Source organism: Triticum dicoccoides, chromosome 2A, assembly GCF_002162155.2.
Source record: "Triticum dicoccoides isolate Atlit2015 ecotype Zavitan chromosome 2A, WEW_v2.0, whole genome shotgun sequence".
Taxonomy (NCBI): Eukaryota; Viridiplantae; Streptophyta; class Magnoliopsida; order Poales; family Poaceae; genus Triticum; species Triticum dicoccoides.
In genome coordinates, this window is record NC_041382.1 from 534,589,857 (window position 1) to 534,604,857 (window position 15,001).

Consider the following 15,001-nt stretch of genomic DNA (forward strand, 5'->3'; position numbering starts at 1 on the left):
TGTACCGTGTCTGTAAGCTTAAAATCGTTGGGGTCAGCTCCATGCTATGTGGCCATCTCGAAGTTTAAAAAAAAAAATAGTCTTCTAGCCCTACCCGAAAACTATCGCGTGTACTGCCCGGGAAAAGCCCCGCCCTCAACTTTTAACTACGCGAAAACAGTTCGAGCTTGTTCGTTCTATATAAATACAGTACTTACTGTATGTTTATTCACCCGTGGGGTTGTTCAATGAATGGAGGGGCGGGAGCACAAGTGAACAATACTGTAGTACTACTACTAGTAAGTAGGAGTCGTACAGTAGTCACCTTAAATAGAGAGTTCTTTTCTTTAATGCAACATACACAAATTGAAACGCTTGTTGTGGAGAGAAAAAAGATAATCACTCCACTATATATGGACGTAGGGGCCTGAGCGCTTGCTTTACTAGGGTTGCTCTCTTCATTCTCTCATCCTCTCCAGATATAAACAAGACAGCGGAAGCGACATTTTCTCTCTGCTCACCACTGGTCACAGATCCGGTCGGATCCCTTCGGCCGGTGTGTGTAGAGGACTAAAAGGTGCATCGTTCACGCGGTCATCGCCGCCGAGGGAGGAAACCCACAGCTGTCGGAGGGGCCCGATCCTCTGCCCGTGCCGTTCTCTCCGACACATGGTCGGCTCGGGAGGTCCTCCGACCCTTCTTCCTCCCTGCCATATTGTCCGCAGATCTGACCTACCGCCGCCGACATCCCGGTGACCCTCAGGTATAAGTTCTTCGAAAGCGGCCTTGCTCTACTGCCCCAGCTCCCCACGTGTCTGCATGTGCATCTTTTTCTACTCCCATCATCTCTTCCAAAGCCACCTAAATTTTTAGTATTACTAGAGGTAAAGCTACTTCATGCATCGAATCTAGGGCTTTGTTCAAACAACGAAGAAAGAGGGGAAAGTTGTAGCATGAATCTAGGAATTGATTCAAAGAGGAAATAATATGGTGAAAGTAGTAGAGACCGGATACCCAACCGGTCTCTTGGTTGAAAAGGGAAATAATGGGAAAACGCGGTACAAACTGGATAAGGAACAGATCTATTATTGGTTGAAAAAAGGATAGAAAGTGGCGGCTGGTGGACAAGTCAACAGAGTATGTCCAGGATTAGATTTGCTGCCATCACATAGTAAAAGGTCTCCAGGATTAGATTTGCTGCCCTCATATAGTAAAAGGTCTCAGGATTAGATTTGCTGCCCTCACATAGTAAAAGGTCTCCAGGATTAGATTTGCTGCCCTCACATAGTAAAAGGTCTCCAGGATTAGATTTGCTGCCCTCACATAGTACAATGGCACTCCTGCTGTTTTCCCTAGTATGATAAGTAAGTTGCTCCTTTACGCTGCTGAGTGTCCTGGTTTCCTGTCCCCACAGTCCCATGCCCTTAAACCAACTCTTTAGCTGTTGTTGATTTACTGTGTCTGGTAAACAAGCAATGCCACCATTAAAGTAATCCCATATTTGAGGAATCTCATTGTTGATCGTAATGCTTCTAGTAACATGAAGCATCGCTGACGTTTTAAAATTTCTATTGTCCTTGCGTGATTGCCATGAACATAATTAAGATGCTTCTTTTCATTTGTTTTGTATATTCTTATTGACCAGTAATTGTTTACTTTCTATCTTTTTGTGCAGATAGGATATCCATTTCACCTTGTTGCTATTGTGACCTTTTGGTGAACTGTAGAAAACACTTTTTTTGGAATGAGTGTCTTGTGCAATTCAACTAAAATGTCACGTGGGCAACATCTCTCAATTTTGGTGGAACTGCACAAAATGGTGATTGGAGTTTCCAAAATCTCCGTCAAGTTCTGCTGGTAATCTCGTGCAACATTTTATTAGCCTTTGCAAGATGGAGCCGTCACTATCACCACAATGGCACTTTATTTTAGTGGAACTGCACAAAAGGATAAGAAAATTATAGTTGCACCTTACATGAGCCGGACAGCCAACCTTAATGTTCCTCAATTTTAGTGCAACTACTAAAGAAGAACCTGCCAGCTCACAAGAGCAAGTACTTCTTGCTAGCTGAATGATGCAATCTTTGCTTCATTTTAGGTGAACTGTAGAAAAAGGCGCATGAATTGAATCATGGAACTCCAGGCAGACCTCATCCAAGTAGAGCTAGAGGTTGAGTTCAAGGAGGCCGCTATTAAAGCGAAATCATGCTCTCCTGTCTCCTTGTTTGTGATGTGCAAACATGCTATGCAAACAGGAATACTCAACTACAGATGTTGTGACAGTCAAGAGCATTCGCCAAGTTCTTCGATTGTATGACATGGCTAGCCAAGATGGATTTAATCCCGATATTCACTTTATCAAAAGGCTCTAATGGGTTGGTTCTGAATCTTGCAAGCTGGGAATCAGTGAGATGTGTAGGCATCTTTGTTGTACTTATTATTTGGATCTTATTTGTTGGTTCTGAATCTTGCAAGCTGGGAATCAATGAGATGTGTAGGCATCTTTGTTGTACTTATTATTTGGATCTTATTTGTTGGTTCTGAATCTTGCAAGCTGGGAAACACGGCATGATGATGCAGAGGACAACAACCATAACAAACAGTTCAAACTCGGTAGTATTATCTTTTGTGAAAGTGCGACAAATGTGATGATCGTGTGTGTCCTGAGAATAATAATTCTAATTGTTGTGCATGTTGATCCTGTGGCACTGATAGAACGAGCGAATGCATTGCTTGTTTCAAGTACAAATTTCTATTAAAGCTAATTAAATTTAAGTAAAGTGACCACTAACTCCTGTTATTACAGTACCAATACAGACCCGCTCGTGAACCGACGTGTGGCCGAGGGTGCATCTTCTGCCGGGCATGCAGCGGACGAGGGAGGGGTAGTAACTGTTGTCGCCTGTACACACTCAGCTTACTGTTGAATCCAGTTCCCCTAGAGCTGAAAAACGAATTGCCGTCGTCTCCTACACACTAGTTCACTCGAAGAGACGCCAATGGCGATCCGAGGGGTGAGCCTGCTAGATATGGACTTCAGCAAGGAGTTCCCCTTTGAGTTAGTCGTTCAGTCCTATGGCTGCACCAAGTTGAATGTGATGTACACCAATGACACGGACTCGGTGAAGCTCTGCCTCGCCTCAGTCCTATGGCTGCACCGGGTTCTGGAGCATTCGCCCGTTTCATCGGCAGCGCCGACTGCACCTTCGCTACGGTGGAGAGAAGGAAGAACGCGACGATTCGATCATCTGGTGCAACAAGCTTGTCGACATCCAGAAGCAATACAAGATCATCAGCAACGGGCAGGAGAAGGACTCCGTGGTTGACCTCGCTGAGACCATCATCGACCCCCGATACGCCAACATGAAAGAAGACGACCTGAACACGTGGGAGGTACCTCTGAATCTAGCCTACATAACCTACGCGGCCAAGGGCGCATACGCATGCTACGACATGTACATGCAGATCTTGGACATGAGGGTGTGTCTGCTTCCCGTAACCGACGAGTACACGGACAGCCGCAGCGTCATGATCAAGCGTGCCAGGAAGGTCTAGATGTTGTACTTTATCTGTTTATAAGCACCTTAATCATGTGAGTGTTTCATGCATTAGCCTATGTGTCGTAATTATCTGTTTTGTCCGAAATATTTCTTTTAAGAACCCATTAACCTGATTGCTTTTTTTAGTGGCAATTTACTTATGTATGTAAACTAGTTCACTTGTCCGTAAAAAAACTAGTTCACTCAGCTTCCCGTAATCGGGTTCAGTTAACAGCCATCGATCGATCGCTCGGGTTCAGTAACGCGTGGCCTGCAGTGCAATTGCTCGGGTTCAGTTAGAGCCCAACGCCTCGCTCGGGTTCAGTTAGAGCCAATGCCTCGCACACACGTGCGTACGTGTATGAGAGAAACGCGCATCGCTCGGCCCCCGACCTCCCACCGTAACCGGGAACTCCCCGAAATTTTCCTCTCCCTCGCTTCTACCACGGTTTTTTCCGTCATGGACGGCCCAAAGAATGTCATGCAGCTGCGTCTCCGGCCCACCCAGGACGAAAAGCCCATTTTTTGTCATGATTTTTTGTCATAGAAGTAGGAGCCCACCACATCTATGATGATACCGGGTTTTGTCACAATTATCGTCATAGAAGTGTCATATGTATGACAGAAAAAAAATTCGTTTGGCCCAAAATGTCACGGATGTGTCTTTTTTTTGTAGTGTGATGAACTCCTTGCTCTTGTGCTTCAAATGATAGTCTCCCCAACACTCAACTCTCTCTCAAGGATTTGGATTTGGTGGAAAGATGATTTGAGTGGAAAGCATGGGGAAGGCTAGAGATCAAGATTCTTATGGTTGGATTGGAATATCTTGGTCTCAACACATGAGTAGGTGGTTCTCTCTCAGAAAATAAATAGTGGAAGTGTAGGCACGTTCTGATGGCTCTCTCCACGAATGAAGAGTGGGTGGAGGGGTATAAATAGCCTCCACACAAAATCTAACCGTTACACACAATTTACCAAACTCGGTGGGACCGAATCATGAAACTCGGTCAAACTGATTTAGTTCAAAATGTGAACGTTAGGATTTTCGGTCGTACCGACATGTCAACTCGGTGAGACCGATTTCATAGGGTTAGGGCATAACGTAATCTCGGTGAGACTGATCACATAAACTCGGTAGGACCGATTTCTGTAATAGGCAAACAGAGAGTTGGTCAGGCAAACTCGGTAGGACCAAATCGCTCATTTCAGTGAGATCGAAACGTTACGAAAGGGAAACAGAGAGTTTGCATTGCGAACTCGGTGGGACTGATCACTCATCTCGGTTGGACCGAAACATTACGAAGGGAAATAGAGAGTTTGCAATCCCATCTCGGTGAGACCGAGATCCCAATCGGTGAGACCGAAGTGACTAGGGTTTTGGCAGTGGCTATGTCAAGTGAACTCGGTGATGCTAGATAGATAATTTCAGTGGGGCCGAGTTTGACTTTTGGTTTGGGACATATGTGGATATGAGAAAGTGGTTGAGGGCTTTTGGAGCATATCACTAAGCATTTTGAGCAAGCAAGCCATTAAGCAACACCTCATCCCCTTTTAATAGTATTGGCTTTTCCTATGGACTCAATGTGATCTTGGATCACTAAAATGAAAATGTAGAGTCTTGAGCTTGAGCCAATGTGTGTCCTTAGCATTTTGAGGGGTCCACATTCCTAATTCATGCCATGCCAATCATTGAACTTTCTGAAATGATCATCTTGAAATAGCATTAGTTCAATGAGCTATGTGTTGTTAGGAATTACCAAAACCACCCAGGGATAGTTGCACTTTCACAAGTTTAACAAAATATTGAGACCTAGTTAACCTTGTCAAGAACCAAGAGAGATTACTAATGTGTGATACGTCTCAAAAGTATCAATAATTTTCCATGATTCCTGCTAAGTTGTTATCAACTATAAACACTTCGGGCATAGTTTTCATTGAATTTCATTGGACTAACATGTTAATCCAGTGTCAGTTTTTGTTTTCTGGTGTTTTTGTATTTTCTAGAAAATACCCAGAAAAATAGATTCCAGAGTTCAAAGAGAAGTACCCCTTGGACCTGGACCCACGCCTAGTGGGCCCCATAGACCCTAAGATCCCTAGGACTTGGTGCGCCTACAGGTTGTGCCTCCTTGGTTGGCTTCCATTGCCCCCTGACTTATATATACCCCCATTTCACCTCCAATTTATCGAGCATTTTTCCGCCGCTGCCACATCGTGTTTCCAAGGGGATCTTCATTTTGTGTCGTGATTCGAAAGCCTGTTGGAGGGGAATTCATCTCCATCATCATCAACCTCGATCATCATGCTCCAAGATGAGTTGTGAGTAGTCCACCCCCTAGACTACGGGTTCATGGTAGTAGCAAATGTTGTAATGTCTCTTCCTAGATGTGTTTTTTATGTTCAATACAATAGCTACATTAGCTGCCCTACATGATTGCAGTTTATCAGGTGAGTTTGTGGTGGTGATGTACATAATGTGATGGATTAACTGAGCATGGACATTAATGGTCCACTCTAGACCATGAATAGGGTAATTCTTCTCATGTTGACGCAACTATCGAGAGGTATAATCAATTACTTGACGTTCTAGCATGAGGAATCCGCAAATTGCTTGTAATGAAGTGTCACAGAAGATTTGGAAAGGTTTCTTCTCAGAAGGAATGAGAATAGGAGCGGTGATGAGCTTATCCTTCAACAACTGGAAGATGTGGTCACAAGCAGGACTCCAAATATATCTATTGTTTTTTCTTCAGAAGATCTCTAAGAGGTTTGGAAAGCTTTGAGAAGTTTTCAACAAAGCGGTGGCAGTAACTTGCGAGACTAAGGAAGCTCTGTGGTTGCTTCACGTTCTTCGGAGGGGTCCATTCAACAATTGTTTGGACTCTTTCAGGATCAATTGCAATGCCTTCATCTGAGATGACATGGCCAAGGTACTTGACTTCAGACAACCAGAACTCACACTGGAAGAACTTAGCATAAAGCTGGTGTTCACAAAGTTTTTCAAGAATGAGGCAGAGATGTTCAACAAGTTCTTCTTCATTCTTGGAATAGATGAGAATGTCGACAAGTTTGTGCTACCAAAGGATATCATGTGTATTCGTAGAGGCCATAGTGAACCAACAACTTTCAAAACTCGACATGGCATAACTTCCTTCCGAACACTAACTCATGGTATTCCAATCTTAACTCCAGTTTTGAGAGGACTTTGGCTTGCTCTTTGAGCACTTGAATAGCGGTAAGAATAACTAAATCAAGAAACATGGGTTGGGCAGGCGGGGGAAAGCACGTCCCAAACTGGCTTTGAGGTTTTTGCAGTTGAGAGGATGATAGATGATAGAACATCAATTGGAAAGAATATGCACCAACAAGGTAGTAACAAAGGATTGGCATTCCAAAGAAAAAGGATTATCTTCACAAAAGCGTGGAATAACTACTTGTAAGGTATAGAATCACCATTTTGTTATAGAAGCAACATGAGTAGAATATTCTAAAGATGCTACATGAATTCCCAAACCCAGGATCACGGAACTGAAACAATACCATATTAGCAGAGGCAATCATACAGGATGAATACACAACCACTAGACACGACTAAAGACCCATTGAATACGGCAGGTTCTTGAAGATCACGGACCATTCAGTGGTCCACATGAACCGGAGCCATGATTAGTGTAGACCGTACCCGGTTCATGTGGTGCACGCAGGCTGGCGGTAGGTTGTGGAAGATCACGCCCCCCCCCCCTATGTCGGTTCGTGGTTTGTTTCGCCTTGTTGCTAGTAAAGCATTGTAATGATTCTGAAATCCCATTTAATCAAGAACCTAAAATTATTGAAGGTAAGTCGAGAGGTAAAACACATGTCACTTTTCCCTGCAGCACATTTCTGACAGTTTTCAAGGTATAGCTAGTCCGTCTGAGAATGTCCCTCACGATGAATCGTTATGTAGTACGTAGTTTTTTTAAGTTGTTATGTAGTAGTTATATCTAAATTAAGCGCTATTGGTTGCATTTCCAATTTTGTCATGATCATGGTGTGCAACATTACTTGATCTCTTTTCTCTCCTTTTTATTACAAAAAAACCTCAGTTGATTTCAGCAACGTGAGGCATTTAATTAGATGGTCGGATGCTAGGAATAGATGTTTCTTTTAGATGTTTTTTATAGCTGGTATATACTTTTGAGATTTACATGAACCAAGACCAACACACGTCCTCTAAAAATATACTTTGTAAGTAAATATACGACGTTTTTGTAGTTTAATGAGTAGTACAGTTATTGTATATGTTATGGGTGATTTTTTTTCCTAAACACAGTACAGATGCAAGCGCTCATACATACGCGCATACACTCATCCTATGAACGCACACACGTATACCCTACCTCTATAAGCACCTTCGAAAGACTGGGCTGACATATCATCTTGAGATTTTCGAAGTCATCGTAGACCCCTCGTCATCGACAGGAACGTCTCCTCCCACTGAAAACGCATCGCCAGAAATCCTGAAATAAATCCAAAAATAATGCGAGCAACAGGACTTAAACCCTGGTGGGCTGAAGATACCACTCTCTCTCTGGCCATCCAAATATAGATTGATTCGCATGTTATGGGTGATTCTAACTCCTTTGCAAAAAGGAAAAGAGAAGAAGCTGGTTTTATTTCAGGATTTCGGGCGATGCCCATTCAGTGGGAGGAGGCATTCCCATCAACAACAAGGTGCCTAAGGTAACTTCGTAAATTTCAAAATGATATGCCGACTCAGTCTTTCGGAGATACTCGTAGGGATAGGGTGTATGTGCATTCGTAGGAATGAGTGTATGTGCGTGTATATAAGCGTTTGTGTCCGTAATGATGTTCAAAAGAAGCTGGTTTTCCCACGACGGGAAGCCTCCTCGTCCTCGAATAGAGATCGGTCTTCTGAGAGTGGCGTTGCAGAGGCCGAGCGTCAGGCAGCTCGGTATCCTCCTCGTGGGAATGTGCATCATGATTCACTCCTGTCAGGCTTTTTCATCAGGCTGCAAGTGGGATTGCATATGGGAGTCCCACCTTGAGCACACTTAACCCCAATACGTTTAGTGGGAATAACCGGACATCCCGTCACAAGATACAAAAATTATATGGACACAAGTGGGATCCCACTTAGCAAATGCACGTACACACTAGTTTAGCACCCATATGTTACTCATACTCTCACACTCTGGCTAGCCCTCGTCCTCGCTGTAGCCTACAGCCAACGATATTATGTCTCCTCCCGCATGCTCCCATCTACTCATCCGCGACGCACTACGGCGACAGGTTGTACCTGGCGCTCTGACTTTTCATCCTAGCCGACGTCCCAGACCTCCACAAGTACCGTTCAAGAACGTCGTTTGCGCAGCCATCACGCACCCAGTCCGTGGTGACCACCATGTCCGCCGACAGCTCCGCCTACCTCCACGGGAGATCCCTCAGCATGCCCAACCATGTTGCCGTCTCAGACTGCACGGGTCTCCTCGTGGCCACCATGGAGGCATGGGTCTCCATGGTGGCATGTCTACGGTATTGGCCACGAGGTAGTCCATGCCTCCATGGTGGCCACGAGGAGACCCATGCAGTCTGAGACGGCAACATGGTTGGGCATGTTGAGGGATCTCCCATGGAGGTAGGCGGAGCTGTGGGCGGACATGGTGGTCACCACGGACTGGGTGCGTGATGGCTGCGCAAACGACGTTCTTGAACGGTATTTGTGGAGGTCTGGGACGTCGGCTAGGATGAAAAGTCAGAGCGCCGGGTACAACCTGTCGTTGTAGTGCGTCGCGGATGAGTAGATGGGAACATGCGGGAGGAGACATAATATCGTTGGCTGTAGGCTACATCGAGGACGAAGGCTAGCCAGGGTGTGAGAGTATGACTAACATATGGGTGCTAAACTAGTGTGTACGTGCATTTGCTAAGTGGGATCCCATTTGTGTCCATATAATTTTTGTATCTTGTGACGGGATGTCCGGTTATTCCCACTAAACGTATTGGGGTTAAGTGGGCTCAAGGTGGGACTCCCATCTACAATCCCACTTGCAGCCTGACAAGCATCGCAAGAGTGCTGGAGTTGGAAGTATAAATTGCATGCATGCTTTGTTTCAGTTTTTTGTTAGTTGAATACTTCGCATTGCACGAAAACTTATCGGGTTGGTGGGCTCCCAACGGATTAAGTGGGATAGCCCGATTAATTTTTTTTCTGTCAAATGGGATCCCATTAAAACGATTTAAGTGGGATGAGATAGTTAGAGCATCTGCAACAGTTTGTATGTACAATCGTTGGTATAAATGTCCACGTCAGCAGCCAATAGCACATCATACAAGCTCTTCAATGAGACGTATGTTAAGCGTATGTTAAATAACTAGATGGGTCCACTAAATGTTGAAGAAATGAACAGCCTTGCCTCAGAGCTTGTGCATGGAGCGTTGCTTCAGATCCATACAGTTTCGTTCTCTCTCTTCTTTTATTATGTGCCATGTCATCAAAATAGTCTAGGTGGCAACTTTACCAGCAATGATCATACAACTGTTGGAGATGCCCTTAGTCCTACTTAAATCCACTCCCACCTGCAGCCTTACTTTTTCACCTTATACGGACCAATATACAGCTACGAGAATAGTGTAAATGTATGGTGTTTGCCCATTGTCAGGACCGATCGTCCAGATATAAATAATGGGCTGCTGCTGTCCGGCTGGTCCATGTCTCGGGCCATGGCCTGGTTTCGAAATAGCACAGGCTAGGCCTGTCCCACCTGCGTAGTTTGCAGCTACAATAACTCCTGCTCTGCCCCAAGCGTAGCCCTATGTGGATCCAGTTTTCCTTCTGTTCGTTCCCCTCCCTTCTTCACTTCACATAAAGCTCAACGCACAGTGTCCATGGCGATTCCGCCACACCCCCAATCCAGGTGCATCTATCTACGCTTTGACATTGGAAAATTGTATTCCATCCGTTTTAAAATATAGTGCGTCCGCGTTTTTCAAAGATCAATTTTGACTATAAATTTAACCAACGAGATCGACTGCGGCGGGAGCAAAAAGTATGTAATTGAAAACTTCTTTTGAATACGAATTTACTGGTATAATTTTTGCTTCCGTCACAGTCGACCTCGTTAGTTAAATTTATGGTCAAAATTGAAGCATGGAAACCAAGGACACACTATATTTTAAAACAGAGGGAGTATAAAAATGTACCTTTTACGTATTTGTTTGTAACTTGGGTGCTACTCGGTCTTTTGGCATGTCTCAGGCATGTACCAGTGTCTGATTACAATGCAAAAAAAGAACGCCCGGTGACCTTACTTCGGGCCCCCTCTTTAATCAGACTCGGAATTGAGCAAAAGAGTATATATCGGAACCTATTTGTTCGGATAGAGTGTGAGCCCTCCCCTCTTTTAGCACGTGACCACGTAACGTAGTTATTTAAATAAAAATACGTTTTACGCTAGAATGGCAGTTAGCGATTTTGGCATAACGGTGGTTACAGAATTAATGTCTCCGGCTATTTTTTGCCTAACATTTATTTTTTTGGTTATCATTTTCTCTGATATTCGAAAACTATCTGAACATGTGCCTCTCATATGGTCGTAAGTTGAGTGCCCCTCCGCCTTTCGGCACGTGTCCGGCCAAAGACCACGGCGGATTACGATGAAATAGGATATGCCATTGGACACGACATAAAAAAATCACATTTAGAATGGAGCAACAGAAAGTCAATGAGCAGACTAGGAACAAATCAAGAAAAGTTTATCAGAGCTTTTTTTGTTTCAACAGATTGGCCCCCCTATTTTGGCATGTGACCAGCAAGAAAAGTCGATCAAAACACAATTCCTGTTGCAAGAGAAAATACAAACCACGTTTTCACACGGGCAGTTGATGATCGATGATGTAATTCTTAACCATCATGCTTCGGTCCGGACCGTGACTGTGTTTTTTTTTTAAATGGAGCAACAAAAAGGCTATGCGAATATTGTTAGTACCCCTCTTTTGGCACGTGGCCGGCAATGACCATGTAGGCTTAATTCGGGAAATACCCAACAAATGCACATTTTCTACCTCGTGCTTCTAAGGAAAATTATGTTCTGTCCTAGAATGGTTGATACCCATTTTGGCATAACGGTAGTGATAGAATTAAGGCGCCTGACTATTTTTCGCCTTACGAAATGGCATAATTTCCGTTGCTGTGATATTGGAGAACTGTAAAATGTACCTCTTATTTGTTTGTAACTTGAGTGCCCCTCGACTTGTTGGCACGTGTACAATGAGAACCACGTTTGATTACAATGGAAAAAGAACGCCGCGTGACCCGAAAGCAACATGTCACATTTTTTACCACCTTACTTCGGGCCAATAACTGAATGTGGGTTGTTAAGATTGTGGGATAAAGCATATAGTGGACCTGGAATCGAGCAAGAAAAGTCTGTCGGAACATATTTTGTTCTGATAGAGTGATGGAATTGATGTGCCCAACTGTTTTTCGCCTAGCGTTTTTTGTTTGATTTTTATTTAATCTGGTATTGGAAAACTATCTAAAATTGTGCCTTTTATGTGGTCGTAAGTTGAGTGCCCCTTTGTCGTTCGACATGTGTCTGGCCAAGGACCACCACAGATTACAATGAAGAAGGATATGTCCATAGACCTGGCATAAACAACTCACATTTAGAATGGAGCAACATAAGTCTTTGAATGGACTAGGAACCAATCAAGAAAAGCCCATAGGAATATATTTTTCCTGATGGATTAGCTCCCCATATTTTGGCACGTGACCAGTAAGAGAAGTCTATCGGAACATAATTCCTAAGACAAGAGGAACGCAAATCACGTTTTTAGCCGGACAGGTGCGGGTTGATAAGACAATTTTTAACGATCATGCTTCGGGCCTGCCCGTGATTATCATTTTTTTAGAATGTAGCAACAAAAAGCATAAGAGCGGAGTGGATCTCGGCCCTTGCCGGTGGGAGGGCTCCGTTTTCATATCTTTTTCTGAGCTTTCTTAGGGTTTGTGTCCTACTCAGGAAGGAGAGACGGCGACGGCTCCCTGAAGATGAAATAAAGGTCTCCCCGTCTAGTCCCCTTTCCGGTGATGCGTGTAGCACATCGGTGGGCGTGTGGAGGTGTGTCTCCGACGGATCTGTCTTTGCTGGATTTGCTTGAATCTGTTCGTCGTTCGTCTTTGTTTGTTCGTGTGTCTTCAAGTTGGATCCTTTTGATCTACATTCTTCGTCCGCGGCGGTTGTTGTTCTGTTGGCGTTGGTTCTATGAGACCTTAGCACGACGACTTCCCGACTGTTTACTACAACAAGGTTTGCCCGACTTCGGTGAGGGAGGGGCGATGACAGCGACGCACCTTTGGCTCGCTTCAGTGTTTGTAGTCATCGTTAGGTGGTCTACGGATCTGGTTGTAATTTTTATTATTTCTAGAGTTTGTTGTACTATCAAGATTGAAGATGAATAGATTAAAAGTTTTTTCTGCAAAAATATAATGGTCTATCAGAATATTTCGAAAAATTAGTCGGCTAAAAATTGTTGTATTTTGACTGGTATTTTTTAATATAATTCAAGAAAAAAATAGAAAATGGAAGAATAATGAAATGAAAGTGAAAGAAAAAAATAGCTGCTGCCATGGAACGCATGAGGCGTGTTGGTGTGCGGGCAGTTCGGCGACTGGCGGCAGCACTTGTGAGCGCGTGCGAGCATTATTGACGTGGGCTCTTGTTACGATGCGGGTGGTGTGAACTAGTACTCCCATGTGTGCACAGCCCTATGTAAAACTAACGATGTGACAACATGTACCGGTGCGCCCGGTCAGGTAGGCACACCCAGGTTCGGTGCCTGTTCCTCCAACTAAGGGCCTATAATTGAATAGGGTGATACACGGAGTGGTGGAAATGGCATACCCCTGACAACACACATCCCAATGCTGGTTCAGCGGGGTGGATTTCGCGCTGCCTGCAGACCGGCCTCTGCAACGCTTTTTCGTCGGTCTTCTCCATAAGAATAGCCGAATTCGGCTCGAACCTTTTTATACAAGAAACAAAACAAAAAAGAAGGCCTATCAAAAAGGGAAAAAGTTCGGCTCGAACACGAGTCCCAGCCTCCCAGGACTATTATATATGGGTTGACGCGCATACACCACGATTTTCGTCTGTTCCCTTTCTCGCGAGGCTGCATGGCGATAAGCATCGACGTCTCTACGCTGCTCGACGGGAACGACTCCGGCGAGAACAAGCCGCCCAACCCATCCGATATGTCCGGCAGCTTCGTGTTCCTCCCCAGCCGGGCGGTGAAGAACATGATGCGGCGATGGAACTACAGGGAAGGCTCAGGTCTCGGCGCGCAGGGGCAAGGGATCGTCGTGCCTATACAAGCCGCCGTGCGGGTGCGGCGGCGTCCAAAGGCCGGCCTCGGCTACCGTGAGAAACCATACGACAATGGTCTCCACGTGCCGCCGGAGCCGCCCGTGGAGGAGGAGTGCCGTGAGTGGGAGGGTATTGCACGGGCTATGCGGCTCGAAACGGAGTGCTGCGAGACGATCCTCGCACTCCTGCATGACATGAGGCTTCAAGGGGACGACAGCGTGGAGACGACGGATGCGCTCAAGGCCATGGCCGAGTCCAAGAATGGGCTCCATGGGAAGCGCGTGCTGGGGACGTGGAAAGCCAGGCTGCCTTCTTCCACCGCACGCTACATAATCGAGCAGGTGGTCACGCCAAGGATGGCCGTCGACGTGCGAGAGTGGAAGTCGTCATGGGATCCGGACTGTCACGACTGGCTACGCCCGTTCATTCCCCTCATCGGCCACTTACCCGAGAGCCTCTACGGTACCCGTGGAGAGCAAGATCAGGAACGGTGACTACGAAGTCGTCTCGCCATGGAAGGAATACCTTAGCCCGGTGCAATGGGACACCTTCAGCAAGCGTCACATCCTGCCAATGCTAACACGGTTAGTACGGGAGATGAGGATCACGCCGCCCAAGCAAACCGACCCTTCATTCCGGACCGTGATGTTGTGGGCGCCTCTCTTGCGCGCTCAAGACGTGGTGTCGATCCTAGAAGCAGAGCAGTTCTTTGACAAATGGGAAGGCGCGCTACAACACTGGCTGCAAGCCGCGAAGCCCTCGTTGGGGGAGGCCACCGCATGGTGCACCGGCTGGAAGACGCTCTTCACACCTGAGCTGCTCGTTGACGAAAGTGTGCTCGCGCATCTTGAAGCTGGCCTTGATATGGTCGATCCTGCAATGCAAGACCTCGACAGTCTTTTTAGCAATTTGTAGTCTGCATCTACTGCAATTTGTCTTGTATGGCAATTTCTGTTGTAAAGATGTAGTCACTTGTATATTCCAAAAAATAATAATATTATGGAACATATCTTATCTCAAGTAGGAGCACCTGTTTGATGTTATTTCATCAGAGACAGTAGAGATTAAGAAATGTTCCTTTTCTTGAAGCCGCAAGGCATATATATTCTCACTGGA

The 15,001-nt window shown here is 45.3% G+C and overlaps 1 pseudogene; it reads left to right on the top strand.

The window, feature by feature from the left end:
* Nucleotides 1-13,695: 13,695 nt before the first annotated feature.
* LOC119357929 lies at nt 13,696-14,800 on the top strand (annotated as a pseudogene).
* Nucleotides 14,801-15,001: the final 201 nt, after the last annotated feature.